The sequence below is a fragment of the Rhynchophorus ferrugineus genome, unplaced genomic scaffold (genome assembly GCF_030347505.1).
Source record: "Rhynchophorus ferrugineus isolate W39M unplaced genomic scaffold, kcgeb_rfMv2 rfM4, whole genome shotgun sequence".
NCBI classification, from domain to species: Eukaryota; Metazoa; Arthropoda; class Insecta; order Coleoptera; family Curculionidae; genus Rhynchophorus; species Rhynchophorus ferrugineus.
The window spans coordinates 112,867-127,394 of NW_027472583.1; the positions used below are offsets into that span (position 1 = coordinate 112,867).

Below are 14,528 nucleotides of genomic sequence, written 5' to 3' on the forward strand. Positions count from 1 at the left end.
GGACAATATCCCAATTATTTTCCAGATTTAAACCCCTTTGACATCTGGCTATTCTTACATCTCAAAACAGTATTTCATGGATATCGGTTTTCTTCCAACAAGTTGAAAGTGAGTGTTGAAACTCGTTAAATTACCTAGCACACGCATATATGCGTACATTGTACAAATTAAGGATTATGCATTGCAAAATCTAATAACATACACCTTTAAAGTGCTAATTTAGAAAGCTAAATTGATCTCTTTATTAATGACCCCCTAATGAATAATCAAATAGGAATAAGACGAAAAAATATGGACCCTTTTGAATATTAACCAAAAAATTATCCCGAAAACTACCGGCCAATTTCCACATGCAAATACAAATCCTAAAAATTGACGTTAAAAAAACAGGTGGCTGTTTATTAACATGAAATTTGAGCTTAAATTTAAATTGCAAACTGTTCATATTTAAAAAATCGATCGCTTTCGTTAGTAATCCCATTTTATAAATACTGTAGAGTACTAATTATTTGAATTGAATGGTAGCATTATTTTCACTAAGAAAAGTAATTTCTTCAAGATAGAGTAACAACCCTAGGAAAAATCGTTTTTCAACCCATAGTTACAATCTTTATCGGAATTGTATTTGGCTTTCCAAATTTCGCCGTTCGTAACAATTCGTGATCAGATGAAGAAATATATGGATAATAATAGAGTACTTCCCATTTGTGTATTTAAATATTTAACGCAAAATTCTAGTTCATTAACTATACTCGATGGCAATCCTCATATGTAATTTTAATAGTTTATAGCATAATTTTAATACTCACTAAAGTATTTAACATGAGTTTACACGGAACAATTCTTCCAATTATTCATCTATAAACTTTGTTAGCCGTTCAGGTTGTTCCTTTTGTTGTAAATCAAAATAATTGTTACTAAAACGTTCGAGAGACAATCAGTGAATAGACAACGGTTTCCTCTAAAAAACGGTTCTCCTGGAAAAAAATCGTAATGTGATATGTTGTTGATAATGATGCCTGAATCGGAATATAAACATCATCATGAAAATTGCTTCCATTTAATAATAAATTATATTCAAATAAATAATCGCTAAGCAGCTAAAGCTAATATATATTAATAAAAAAACCCTTTCTGATACTGTAAAATTCCAAACCCTATAATGCCTTAAATAATCCGAAAATATTCAGCGGTAATCTTGTCTTAAAGACTTCACTATTAATTTTATTTCTAATTAGGGTGTTTCGTTTGCTAATGTCAGTATCGGTTAAAGTGGCAAACGTCTGTTTGCTGAACGAGCTACATCCAACTTAGAGGGGAACGAACAAAAAGAAAATTGATTGCGATACCAAGCTGCGTTTTGTAAATGTTATCAACGCAATAAACGCTCGAAAATTAAACTGAAGATTGGTCGTTTAAAGTTTATTGCAGAACATTTAGGGAACTTCAAGAAAGGTTAGGCGACAGATAATATTTTCCGATGTGCAGAGAACAAACAACGCTATAAATATTAGCTTAATAATCTGTTATGCGCTGTTTAATTTATACTGACGATTTTAGACAATTCATACTGACGAATTCAATATTACGAAGAACAATTTTTTAAGAAGAACAATTTTACGTGATCCATAATGGATCTCGTAATTTATATCGTGTTGTATAACGATATAATATAATAACGATATAATATATTATCGAACGTGGAGAACCTTTGATTTGTGTAGATTTTTGTTAATTGTAATGTCTGAAATACTAACTATTAAATAATTTTTGAAAAAAAACTGTTTAAAGGTATTCTCAAAATTTAAAGTTGTTGAATAATTAAATATATCCATTATTGCTATAAACTACTAATAAATTAAACAAGATTATGTTACTGGAATTTATTTTGGACATCTATTAGTTGCAATTAAAGCCAAACGGCCACTATCGGAACGAAACTCGACGATGGGAATTTTATAGGGATTCGTTGGATGTAATAAAGAATAATTGCTCCAGATTACTCGGTTGCGCCTTTTAAATCCGATATTTTCGGATGTTTAAAAGGATAATGACGAGAAAAGGTGGGTATAATTTTTAATATTGCAAATTGCCTAATATAATTTTCGAGGTGAACTAATTAAACCGAATTGTTTTAATTAAAAACGACGGGGTAATATATTAAGATGATCTTCATTATTTTCGCCCGAATTAAACTATGTTATATAAAGAAATTAAATGAACTTTTCCCGGATTATTTAATTTACTTCTTAATAAATATAAATTAATACCCACAAATCTGATGCTGTTCCACGACCTGTAACGCTATTAAGTTTGTCATTTTATTTATCTTTAATTGGTACCAGTTTTGTATGAATACGTGTAAAATGTATATAAGATCTATGAGCATAGATCTATGAAGTACGTTTATAAATTAAGTGTACTAAGCTACTCATAGGCACAAAGTTAAATACAAATTAGAATATTAATGATATTATAAATCAATAATATGAGTTTTGTTAATAATATAACCTACTCTATATAAAAATGAAACTTTTCAATACCTACAAATTAATAACTAAATAGTAATATAATTTCATCATTCCTTTCTTCATTTTGAAAATATTTTATTTTTGGAAAGTATATTTTCAAATAATGCAGCAGATGTAGTAAAAATATTTTTGTACACTTATGTAAATAATTTAGAGAACATGTTTTTACTACCAAATCAAAAAGCAGGCGAATTTATAGAGTGTCGCAGGTTTCAACAAATAATTTTGTCATTATACTATGACAGCTTATGTTGTAAGTGAATAATCTATTGGCTTTTTGATATTATTTAACAATACTCTAAAAAACTAATTAGTATCAGTAGAATTTTTAGATTTTGTGATAACACGTGTTTCTAGAGATAGATTTCTAGAGATAGATAGATTAAAGATTCGCAGTGTTATACATTGTATTGTTCTGAAAGAAACATTTGTTAGACAGGATCAAATCGGCTTTTAGAGAAAGAGTTATGAATCTCACAAGTTGTGTTGAGTTTACAAATTTGCAAATTTCTGTATCTCGGTGTTATAGGGAACGAAACTGCCACAGAGAAAAGCATAGTAAAAAGATGTCCAAATGACAAATAAGATCGCCACTGCCATCTCGACGACTTTTGAAGTCGAAATTTATATAGATATTTTGAACTAAGTCGTCTATTCCAATCCTAACCTAGTGTTTCCAGATCATCATTTGTTCCCCTCTCTGAAGATGCGTAGGAGTGGAAAGATATTTTAATCAGTAAAAGGCTAGTGGAAACAATGGATTGCCTTCAATATTTACAATGAAAATCACTTTTTTAGTTATAATTAAGAATTCATTGCTGACATAAACATTTAGAAAACCGACCGCATAATAAACAGGTACAACCTTAATAATCAAACTAATAGCTCATCTAATCCATTAGTATATAATAATTTCAATATATTAAATAATAATTACTATTTATATTCACTAATAACAATTATTAAACAAATTGATATTCGACTGTATAAAAAATTAGTTATGGATAAAATAGAATATCAAATAATTTAAAATATATTAGCATTGTTTCACCGGTAATATTTATAAAAATTTCACCGCTGTTAAAACAAAAGCCCATCATGTAATCGCTTGGCGTGTGAGATACGGTGACATCATGCGTAAAATTATGTAAAATTATGCTCTGTTAATGTTAAAAATGCACAAAACCAAACAGTTTACATCGAATGATTCTGAATATATTATATGTGCAATCTGCATTAATGTAGTTAAATAATGAGCAATAAATTCAATCGTATATGATTTATATTAACTACCTCATAGTATTGTATATTCACCAGTTCAGTTAGGTTAATAGAACAAATAACTAGTAATCATTGAATAAATCTATTGAACCAAAACAATAATGGACGACTTCTTTCGTTTTAGTCAAAAACTTTCAACAAATAAAGAAAACATTATTTTGATCATAATTTGCTCTTTTCATCAGTTGTGTTGCGGAAACTATCTGTATAATGAATCTAATAAAAATAATTGATTTTTCTACTAACAAATTTTAATTAGAAAAATCCAGATATGCAATTATATATGGAATTAAGCACCATACGTGCCTTTCGAGTGGTTAAATTTTCAATGGTTATCCCACCCAGATCCAACTGATAATGTTAATATTCTAGAAAAACTACCAATACTCCTAAAAACTCAGTGAATAAACCAAATAAACCTAGAGGCGACAAACTCTAACCAATAAAATGTCAATGGTTTGTGTTCAATTCATTCAAGTCAAAGTTTATTAACCGTATAAAGAATATAGTAAAAGCCCTGAATACAAAATAATAACGTAGCCAAAATAAGATGCACAAAAAAGTCCGTTTTTTATCTACGTAAAAAATAGCCTCACACATTTGGGTGTCAGTCTCGATGATTTATGCCGGTTGACACAAAGCAGTTTTTTGTCGAATAAAAGAATGAAAGGCTGACATTAATATTTTTGGTACATTTTAAAGGAAAAGTGACTGCGATACTTCCACTATCGGGACCGATTTGAATTGAAAATAAATTTCCCTTTCGCGAATGCAAATAAATAAAAGAAAGAGGGAAAAATGTGTTTTCGTTCAGATTCGACTTGTTCCGATGCCGTCGTCTAACATATCAGCCATCCGTTCCTTTTAATGCGAATATTTTCAATGGAATCTATTTTTTATTCTACTTCTTATTCAAAATGTAGATCGCCTTAAAAGCTCTCCGACACTCTGCTTAAAAGTAATGAGTTTTAATTTTTGTAATTTTTGTGATTTATAATTTTTGTCACAAACCTTATATTATCAAATTTCAAAATATTATAATCGACTTAACTCAATTTTCAATAACTCAAGAAACGTTCAGGAATTTATCAGTTGAATTCAAACTTTGTGGCACGAAAAAAGAAAGCAGAGTGTGGAGTATAGAAATGAACAATACTTTCAATAGTTTTCAGAATTTTTTTTCAATCAATTTTTACATATTCCATAGGGATCCAAACAAATTGAAATTTTACTCAATACAACTGGATAAAATATTTTAATTTTATATCTTTTTATTAAGCCAAAGTTAACAAGTAGTAATTTATCAGCTCACTAGATATATATAGATATTAATATATAAATATATATATATATATATATATATATATATATATATATATATATATATATACTAATACGCGATATAAAAATATGTTTTCTTTTTCTTTTTATAAAATTTCTTTAACTCAGAAAGAGAATATTGACACTAATACTCTCAACTTATAAAAAATAAAATGAAATTGTTAATAACACCTTTCCAGTAAAATACATAAAAGAAAATATATTTTTGCTTATACAGATAAAATAAAAAATATATAATAAGAGAGGCTGTTGTGTTAAAAGTAAACGTCATCAGTTCTTCGCAAACATTGTTTTGTTATAAAATATATATTTATATAAATAAAAATCTACATCTTATATTTAAATAATGGGTTGAGAAAAAATAACTTTGGATTTTTTCATAACATACTAAACATTTCTAAACAATGATGTCACTAAATAATACTGTAGATCTAAGGTAAAATATAATAGGCTTAAATTATAAACAATAATAAAACTATCTCGTATTAAGATTATTAAATTTAGAAACTTTAATTAAGATGAACGTAAACGAAATAAAAAAAACGTCTCAGGTATAAAGAGTTTGAAAGAAAATTTGTATTAAGGTATAAGAATGTTTAAGAACTAATATAAAGTTTTCCAATCGTTTATCAAAGATACACTTAGGGTCTGTTAATAAAACACCTTTATCAGACTGTATTATTTTTCACCCTTATTTTTCCGAAATTCGAAGATATTTGTTTTGGTAGTTGGAGAGTTTCTAGCTTTACCAAATATAAAGAATTCTGACATACATACACCCGACACTATGTTAGGTATTCGAGAAAATCTTTATATGAAATTCTACTCAAAGTACCTTCATTACAAACTAAAACACTGGCAATAACAATACTGTTAGAGTCTATAAAAGTGATGTAATATAAATTTTAAAAAATGGATAGTCTTTAAAGAGATCTTAAAACTAATTAAAATTTAAATTCACCGAACGACCCGATAGTCAAAGCAGTTCGTAATTATAAACTTAATTAACATGCAGCCTTATATATTTCTTTGCAAAATTAATTTAAAAAAATTTAAATGTAATGTATATATATGACCGATCATAAGACGAGAAACTTTAAAACAATACAAGTTATTTATAATAATGTTTGTCTAGATTCCTTGTTGTTTCATGGAAATATGTAGATTAAATAGTACCTATAATTAATAAATTAAAGGGATTAAACAATGAATATTTGTGTAAACATTTTTTAAACCAATTTACTTCGATGAATCGATGAATACCAAATATGTATATCTAAATATAGATATAGATAGAAAGAGACGAATATAAATCAAGAAACTTTATAAAGCAAACTGTCATTAAAACTGAATTGAGAATCGACTCTTGACAGGCGCATTCGCCATAATATTTAAATAGGCATCCACTTTTTATAATATTAATTTTGTTACATTTTAATAACTATAACATTATAACTATAATTATAATAATTATAACATTTAAAAAATTGTTTTATTTTGTTAAAAAAATATATTAAAAAGCCTTAAGGGTTTCTATACTGGCCTTAATTAATTTGTGTTACTCTGGTGAATATATGACAAGAGTGTAATTATTACAGCACCTTCGCTATTAATACTATATTGACATCTCGTGTACAAAGTACGATTTTGTTCCTTCAGTCTAGTTTTCTCTTTCAGGAAATAACTTAACGCCATAGTAAAACATTGGTGTAAGTGAATTGAATGGAAACGTGATTCGTTTTTTTTTTTAAAACTTTTATTCTATCTTTGCATATGAAAGAACTGAAAGCGTTCCGCTGGCAATACAGTTTTCTTTTTTCACCAACCGGTCTGTTTTATTTCTTTTATTATTTTTTATTTCTTTAGAATCTCATTGAGGTTTCAGTTAAAAATAATAAGCATTCCTTTTACGTCAAAACAGAAAAACAAAAGGCCAACTTTATTTCTGTTTTTAATCTTTTTATCGAGAAAACAATACCTGAATTTTCATAATCACAAAATCCTTTGAACATATAATAATACATTTCGATTTAAAGATAGACATATATACTTAACTACAAAGAGAATAATACATAATTTAAAGGAGAAATAAGCGGCGGGGGGGGGATCTTTCTATCCAATAGTAATGTTGTTATTGTAAAAAATATAGATATATAATAAAACCACAATTTTCGTTGTACTTAGTAAATAATAATTACATTATATAACAATAATTTTATGCATTGTCATAAACTGCGTTAAATTTTACAAAATTAGTGATATAGTTATCTTTAAAAAGCTGAATAATTAATTTGTGTTTAAAATGCATAATCAACAGCAAATGTAATTATAAAATATACAACGACTATACAAGAAAAATACGAACTAGAAAATACTATATAATAAATTATGTACAGTTTTTACAAAGAATAAAATAATTTACAGTTTTGAAATATGTTAAAATATAAGTTAATTCATAAAAAATTATCTTCTACAATTTAATAATTTTGAGAATTTTAAGAACTGAAGAGAACAGTTTTTATTTATAATATTTTAATGCTGCAATAGATTTTATAAAAAAAATTTAAAAGTGATAATGTCTAAATATTAAAATAATTTTTGGAAAATGTATGATATTTTTACTTTTTATTGATTTGCATTGTATTATTTAAATAGGTTCTAAATAATTATTATTTAATAAATTAGTATAAAATACTGAGGTATATTATTAATATCTAGACATATTAAAAGTATTAACTTCTATTAGATTCTTTTTCTACTCGAGATAATAAGACGGAGACTGTATGGAACCACCTACACATTATCGAATTACGATACATTATTACAATTAAGTGATACAATTTCTGATACCGGTATCATAACAGGTAATTGTCGACAAAAGATGGTGAAGATCTGTCGCAAAATGTTGCTCAACTAATATTAACACTGAAAAAAATTATTCTCTTTCAATTATCATTTATGTCTGTAGATAGTTTTTCACCGATATCTTCATGACAAGAACTTTATCTATAATATGTATAAAGAAATATACATTTAGTTATTATTTTTTGAATGATTTATCTTTAATACAATACACTAATATGAATGCAAAAGTATCTATTTATGCATGATATTTGTCTAGTAAAATTAATTTTATGTTTTGAATTGTTGCTATTAATGTTACACTAAATGGATTGATCATAATAACTGAAATGAATAAAACCTAATAAACACCCAATTAAAAAACATGTAATAACATATTTTAATGCAATGGTAAATAAGTATTTAATTGAGCATTTTATTTGGTTGAGAAGTAAATAACTGTAATTTATACTTTATGTATCAAATGTATTTTTCTTTACTATTTTATTTTCAAAGAAAAATAATGGCAAGGATCATGGCAGAATTATTTTGCGGGGAAGATCTTGATTTAAACCTTGCAAAAGCTATCAATCAGAACAGTATCAAGCGACAAAAACTCAGATTATTTACAATTATATACCACATATGTGCTTCATGAAGAATAATCTACTAATCTAACTGTGATACCATAAACAATCACTGATATTATTTATAACTGTTATATAAACCAAATGAAATATTCCACCAGTTCTTAAGAAGATTGTAAAAATGAATCGATTCATGCATTGAATGGAAAGATCCTGAGCCTTTCCTACTCGGAATTGATATCTTGTTCGACACATGAACAAATAGATAAAATGCCATAATTTATAAATAAAATATTAGAATAGAAAATATAATACCCGAGAGTGATCTTAATATTACTCTATTATTACATTATTACTTAATGCCATATAGCTAATATTACTTTCTTAGATCTATTATCTAAGTAAATAGAACATATAAGATTAATTAATATTTAATTAATAGCATGCTATACCCTAGTATAAAAATCATAATATTAAAACCATATATTTATAATTAGTCATTACATTATCTTTGACAACATAGAGTAGTGCAATTAATCAGAAATAAATTAGAACTGCGTTATCCTAAATATTGTTTTATAACTGATTGTAACTTGTGGAATTGTTCTCCTTAATAGACAAAACATTATACTAAATAAATAGAAATGCTAGATATTTAACTACTTGTTTAGGTTGGAGAAATGTTGCTGTGAATGTTTAATTTAATAGCTAACAAGATAAAGGTTTCCCTAAATATTTTATTAAATACTTTCTTGGATAATTTTTTCGGTCATTATATAACAAGTTTGAAACAAAGTAAGAAAATATACGTTAATGTTAAAAGTCAGGTTTTTATATCATTTTATATTTCAATAAGAAGTAAAAAAAAATAAAATGTTGCAATATGCATTTGCAAAAATAATTAATTCAACATTGTGTGTATTTCAAAGAAAACTATATAAAATGTACTAAAATATAATTAAAATATTACAATAAAATAATAAATGTATTTTATTGTAAAAATTAAGTTAATATCAATTATATATATATTGCTTGTTATATATATTCTTTTAAGAGATTATCTGGACTGCACTTACCTAGTAACATGCCTATAAAAATATCAGTATTATTTAATTTTTATCTGTTGATAAATTGCTTGTACATTTTTGTATTTGAAATTGGAAAATATTTGTTATCACTCCATAAACTCCAACTACTAAGTAATAACCAGAGAACTTTTATATCTCTCATACTTCTGTTTAGCTTTCTACGTCAAACCTTCATATATCACTCATACATTCATTTTTTTATAAACTTACTGTTAAAAATCTTAACTAACAGAAAATATTTGACAAAATTATTTTTTATTAAAGAATATTTAAATTATTTTAAAATATTGCGAACAAAATCTAATTGCTGAATCTACATCAGATAATTTAAAATTAAATTTAACAAATTATTTAATATAACAATAATACATTTTATTTATAATGAACTAATCTTCAAGCTTTAATACACATATCTTATAAAATGTTTAAAATTAGATGTATCCAAAATATTCCAAATAAAATGTGGAAAAAATACAATACTGCTACTTTTCTTTTATATTTATAAAACACTAGTAATATATTATGTCTTATAAAATTATTTTGAAGTTTTAATAAAACTATAGGTCTGTGTTTGTATAAGAATATTTTTCTTAAAGTTATTTTTTATTAGGTATTGTTTAAATTCTTATAATATATTTTATAAAGTAATTGTATATGGAACAAAATTAGACTAATTTTTGAATATCACCAATATATTTCAGTTATTGTGAATTTGTATTAATAATTAAATAGATCAAAAACAGTTCTTCGTGTAGAGATGAATCTAAATGAAATAAATAAATTTTAAACTTACGGGGATTTAAGCTGGACGAAAGTGTTGGTGCTGCGTAAGTTTAGACCGTGTACACGCCGACGAAGATACCCGCCAAATTCTCGTGGATTCTTCCGAGACCTGTTGCTGCCGATCCCGAAGAGTAAAACTAGCGAACGTTTGGCGGACGTCCTTTTATACGCGTCGGGACGCGCGTCGGTGTACAACAAGGCGGCCCTTCGGCTTCTTGTACGCCCTGTTGCTTCTCGTAACCGATGGGAGTACATACAATTCAATTTTAATCAAATTTTCGGGTATAACTTTCTGTTTGCATTTAGAAACCCTTGCGATTTAGCTTCCGATCTAGCTTTTTTGGTCAACAAATTTTCAAAAATAACATGTCACATTATTTTTTTCTAATTAATATAACACATTTCACACATTTCAAACACTAATCAATGCTATATATGCCGTTTTGATTCCCAACATGTTTTCTAATAATACCAGTAAAGTAAACATTCACTGTAGGACTTGGATATTTTGGTGAAAACTGAAACAACTTTTCGATTACTCTTTTGAAGCCAGTTTAAAAAAAAAATCCAGAGACTAGAAAAAATCTCTTTCATATATTGTCATGCGTAATCAAATTTTAATATCTTCAAATTATTCGCGTCAAAGATAGTTGAATTTCATTTAAGTTCAACAGCGATTCACAAATACAAACCAATTTGGTAATTAGCCTGTTGTAAATGGTTCAAAACTAATTTGTGTTTGGTGTTTAGCCTCCTAGTAATGCCTCGATATATTTCATATCGGTCTACTTCTATATTGTAAAAACTAAAAATAATCAACTTTTTTAACGATTAGCTCGAGTGTGAGGAGTTGTCGCTTATAATACTGATATTCATTCAAGTACTCCTCCCATATAGCCCACATAATTTTCGAATATCCTGCCCATTTCGGAAGCAAAATGGCAAAATGATGAAAATAAATTTCTAGAATCTCCATTTTCAACACGTAGTGTTATTTGACTGAGTAACGAACGATGCTGCCTCTATATCTATAAAATTATTCATTTATTGAATAAGTATTACTACTCTAAAGTTACAGGAAAAAGATGTCTCATACCTTATAATCCATAATTTAATAAAAAATTAATGGCCATTTCTTTTTTATAATTTGACATATATGGTAAAAGCATAAAATATTTGAAATTCAGTGATCGGTTCGATTAGGATGTTTATAATGTTGTATATACAATGTGTATATACAAAGGAACAACGCAGAGATTTAGATTACTATGATTTAAACGTATTTGTCGGATAAACAAACAGACTTTTGTGGTTAATTACATTTTTAAATGGCAGACGCAACAAGCAGTTGCAGAAAAGACCTGGATCAAAATTATAAAGAAAGATCTGAAAAAAGGATGAGTAACACTATCCGAACGAACACTAGCCAGAACGGTTGCTGCTGATTGTCAAAGAGCGAGATATGATTAAACTTATTGTCTTGCCTGACCATAAAAAGTAGACACTCTCCCCAAACGAGAAGTATGGATTGATAGTGATGATGATGATGACGTTTCGTTCATCATTTCATGAAAATTGTCTTCCATAAAACGTTTTTTTATATAAACTGATTGTGATTGAAACAATGATTGAAATGGGGAATTTCTTGGCAGGAAGGCAAGCGTCCTATTCACTTACTGCGCATTTAAATCAGTTGAATATTGTCATTAACTATATATTAACCTAATACTTCTTTTTGTGCTGACCTGTATGACAGAAATGAAACCTCTTGAACCATTTACAGGCTTTTTAGTGCCTTGTGTAAGAGTTATATTACAAAAAATTATACAATCAAGGTAATATAAGTTAAAAACTCTTAAATTAAAAAAGGATCGATTTTCTTTATTAATACCAAATCGAAACAGTAAATTTAGCACATGGTTTCGGTATTGGCCTAGACTTGGAAATTCTAATTAGAATAATCTCTATAATAGTTCATTAAAACTAACTTTTTTTAAATCTTATGACAAAATTTCTGTCGGCTATGTTGATCTATTGATGCCATGAAAAACAAGGGATATCTGATAGATTTATAATCCTTACCCAAGCCCTTCAAATTAAAAATGAATTTTGTTAATACGTCACATACAGATTATTTCATTTAATTTCAACATTGCTCGTCGACTAATTTGAAAAAAGGGTAAAAAGTGAATGATTAAATTAAGGAAAAATTAAAATATTTAATAAATAAAAGCATTAATTGTAAAGAAATGTGCCCTATTACAAATTCCTAATTTTAAAGGCGTAAATTTGTGTAGTAACTAAAACTCCAGCAATAATTCATTGTTCAATAATGTAATTTTGTAAAAGAAGAAAACAGGCTTTAGTCTGATAATAATGTGTATTTGTTTTAGCATCAATATTAATAAGTTTATCTTTATGAAGAGAAATTAATTTTGACCACATTCATTACGTACATTTTCGCTTTTTTTCGGAATATTCATTATTCGTACCATATGGATGCTTTTTTCTAATGCAACAACATATCACTTCACGCATTTTGATTTTCCGCAAACAAAACATCAAACCAATAGGCGCTAAAACCGACAAACAACATGGACTAATCGGTAACGATTCAATAATTTTTCGAGTGGAACATGGAGAGAAGTTTTTTAAATCGGCTTATTTTTAGATCTCTATGAAACAAAAGCAATAATCACTTTTTGAACAAAAATTTACTATTGTCATAAAATATTCTAAAATAAACAAAATAATCCTGCGTACTATCTATAAAACCTTACCTAATATCAGGTATTAAAAATAATTCGCACGGTTTTTGACTTCGCTAATTATTATATTTTTTACACTAATTTACTTCAAATGCAATCCATAAATAGTTTTGTATATTATTTATAGATATTCTTTTATTTTTGTCATTAGAAGAATGTGTAATTCCACTTCTAAGAACTTCGGGCCTGAGTCTTTGCAAATGGTTTAATCTGTCTTTCGCGCCTTTTAATAAGTGTAACATTGTTGTTCTTCTAATAGAAGCAATGCCCAGTTTTGGTTTTACTCGAATCTACTATAAAAATTATTTTAGGTTTTCATGGTTTAATGAAATCTAATTGTTTCCTTGTTCTGACCAAAGATGACAAAACGTTATAAACAATATCCAATATTTTATGAACAATGAAATCTTGAAGTATCTTATAGTTTGAACTGATATACATGTTAATATACCAGACACTACCTTTAGCTAAGTTAATTACAAGCTATTGTATTATTCAACAAGCATGTTAATATTTAATATTTAACAACGAACTACACGTGTAATAACATCTTGTATTGATTTATGAATTTTAATTAAGAAATTATGGCAACAGCAATGGTACTATTTCTTAAAGTATTTGTTATATTATTTATATTTTTGTTTCCATGACGTTTTCAGGTAAGGTCAACAGTTTGTTTCTACAATGCTGTTGGAAGCACACGCAAAAATATTTTAAATTGATTACTATTGCGTAAAAAAAGTTATAAACTTAAACTTCTAATTGTTTCCTTATTTATTATATCTAAGGTTTATCTTCAAAGGATGATCCTCGGCATAAAACCAACTAACGAATATTAAATGGCTACAATGTATGGGCTAGGGAACTAAATGGGCGTTTTCCAGTATCATTATCTGAATTACTCTACTTGAAACATTTTCTCAAATTTTAAGAGATTAAAATGTCCCGTTCTTTATGTTTTTTAAAACAATTTTTAGATATAAATAAACATGTTTTAAAAAATGTATGCCTTCAGATCAGCATGCGCACTTGCAAAAGATATCAACTGTTTCTTCAAATTGTTCAAAATCAAGCTGCAATCAGCTATAATCTCACCAAACCGGTATTTTTCAAGATGCAATAGTTTTTCAATTATTGTATATGAGTTTATTTCACATCGGTTTTAATATGATAGTTTGTAACCTCTGACGAGTGAATAGGTCGGTTTTTGAATACCCATAGTCCGCAATTATTTATTGCAAAGTAAGAACTTCCCGATGTCTACTTTCAATCATCACTTATGTCTTACTTAAATTTTCTAAAATCGGC

At 27.1% G+C, this 14,528-nt stretch overlaps 1 protein-coding gene across 2 annotated transcripts in view; it reads right to left on the bottom strand.

Moving 5' to 3' along the window:
• Nucleotides 1–10,574, bottom strand: part of LOC143195098 (uncharacterized) — a 37,291-nt gene extending 26,717 nt beyond the window's left edge. For both annotated transcript variants that reach the window (XM_076401957.1, XM_076401956.1), the window contains exon 1: nucleotides 10,463–10,574. The gene's annotated coding sequence lies outside the window, so the exon portion shown is untranslated. The remainder of the gene's footprint in view (nucleotides 1–10,462) is intronic.
• Nucleotides 10,575–14,528: the final 3,954 nt, after the last annotated feature.